The following is a 2651-nucleotide window of genomic DNA, read 5'->3' as shown; positions in this document are numbered from 1 at the left end:
TATATATATATATACACATTTTTTTCTTTGTCTGTTCAAAGAAAGATCTAGCCTGGCATTATAAATATTAAATGAATGGATAAATGAATAAAGATTTCAAATATTGCACAGTGTTGGGCTGTGTGAAGGGAAACGTGGTCTAGAGACACTAGAGAAAGATCACCTTGAAGTTTTTCTCACCAGTGAGCAAATTCCCTTACAAGAGTCTGGTGTACCGTTCAGCACTGACTTGAACCCTGTGTCTTGCACATCGATAGACTTTCTTTCTTTCCTGTTTTCCTTTCCCTTCACCCAAATCAATTCTTGTTTCTTACCTAGCTAGCAATTTCCCTCACCTCCTCTCCCCTCCCTGGTAGTTATTATAGAATGTTTCTTTTTGTGTGTAAAGCTTTCCTTGACTTTTTGTGTCTTATTATTATTAATGTTAATATTTTATTGACATTTTGGTGAAAGTTTATGTAACAAAAGGAGGCTTGGTGGGGCAGTGGTTAAGTGCTTGGCTGCTAACTGAACAGTTGGTGGTTGGAACCTATTAGTCACGCTATAGTGGAAAGATATGTCAGTCTGCTTCTGTAAAGACTACAGCCTTGGATACTGTGGAGCAGTTCCATTCTGTATGATAAGGTTGGTATGAGTCAGAAACAACTTGATGGCAATGGGATTTTACACAGCAAGTTAGGTTCCCATTTGACAATTTCCACACAAATTATTCACTGACATTACAGTTGTTCAGTTTATCACAATGTGTCAACATTCTATTTAATTGTGTTTGTTTGTTTCCTTTCCAGTACTCTAGTTTCCCTGCCTCCTTATCTTCTTACCTTTGCTTTTGAGTAATTGGTACATACAGATGGTTTTTATCACAGAATAGATTTTGAATGAAAAATTTTGGCTTGCCTGTCAGTCTTTTTTTTTTCTCTTTAAGCAACACAGATTCCACTGATTACAAAATATGATTACTGAAAAAAAGGTTAAACGGCCCATAATTACTCTGGCTGCAAAAGGGAAGACTAGAGAGAAATTAAGAGAATTTTGGTTTGTTTGTTTATCAAAGTGCCCTCCATCCCAATGAGGTCAGATGTACTTTCCTATCAGAGGCTAAGTGTTCTGGTTACCTAGTGCTGCTCTAACAGAAGATACCACAAATGGGATGGCCTTAACTAACTGGAGTTTATTCTCTTACAGTTCGGGAGGCTAGAAGTCTGAGTTCAGAGTGCCAGGCTCTAGGGGATGTATGAAAGCCTCTTGACCTTGGGCTTCAGCTCTGCCTCCTGCTCCCAGCCCACTGAAGCTAGAGGCATCTCTTCACTCAGGCAGCAGCTACTGGCTGCTGAGGCTAACAAGCCCAAGGTCAACAAATAAAATGGCACAGTCTCGATGTTATCAAACTACATAGTAGGCCATTAATTCAAGTCCAGAGGCTGCTGAACAATGACACAACTATATGCAGGGTCCAAGCATGCCATAAGCTACAGACCGTTCCCCAAGGCTTCTCCTTATATACAGAAAGCATACTGCATCCCTAGCGCAGCTACTCAGCTGCTCCAATAGATTCCACCATGGCGTTGATTACTAATTTCACTGTGGGGAATAACTACATTCAACTGCCCAGCCGCTCAACCAGGCCTAGCCAAGTTGACACACAAACATAACCACAACAGTAAGAATAGATGTAAAGGACTTCTACAGTGTTACATCTGTTAAAAAATGTTTCTAGCAATATATGTTGGTAATGAATAATTAGCACAGCTCCAGGCCACAAAATTTTCTTTACTTTGAAATGGTTTAAGTTAACTTCTATTGTACATTAGGTTGATGATCTCAGTGATATCTCTAGGGCTTTTCTAGATTTCTGATTCCTGGTTCAAACTAGGTTAATAAAAATTAATTCAGTCAAATCTTAATTATGCATGAAAGGAGGAAAAGTTTGGAGATTAAATGTGTAACAGACTAAAGGTTCTTTATAATGGCCACATTCTTTGCTAGTGATCCTTAGAAATTGCATCCCATGAACCTCAGTGAGATACTTTCAACTAATGTCACTGAAAGGCAGGTTCAGGTATAGGGCAATTTCTGAAATATTATTGCAACTTTTCTGTAAGTTTGAAATTATTTCAATATAAAAGCTAAAAATAAAGATTTGAATGTTTAAATATAAATGAAATACAGAAGTTGTACTCTTTATAGTATTTTTCTTTGTGCACTGAGCATTAAAAAAAAAAAAAAAAAAACTCACTGCCATTGAGTTGGGTCCCACTCATAGTGACCCTGGGGTTTCTAAGGTGGTATCACTACGAAAGTAGATTGCCCAACCTTCCTTCCAGGGAGTGGCTGATGGGTTTGAACCACCAGCCTTCTGGTTGGCAGTCAAACACCTTAGACACTATGCCACCAGAGCTTCCCATACTGAACATTGGTTATTGTTAATATAAGCTCTTATCAGAGCACACTTATCTCTTCCCCCCTCTGGTTTATCCTTCTAAAGCAAGAAAATCAGAAATCTGGAGTGGTGATATTTAACAACATTAGTAATGGAAGGAGCAGGGAAAAAGAAAGATAGAGGAACTCAAAAGTGTAGAGGTATATAGCCACAATCACTTCAATAACTTCTGGGATAGTGTTGTTTGATCTGCAAAATAATTGAATGAACA

Source organism: Orycteropus afer, unplaced genomic scaffold (assembly GCF_000298275.1).
Source record: "Orycteropus afer afer isolate SDZICR_OR568_19922 unplaced genomic scaffold, OryAfe1.0 scaffold00095, whole genome shotgun sequence".
In the NCBI taxonomy this organism is placed as follows: domain Eukaryota; kingdom Metazoa; phylum Chordata; class Mammalia; order Tubulidentata; family Orycteropodidae; genus Orycteropus; species Orycteropus afer.
This window is presented reverse-complemented; position numbering follows the sequence as displayed.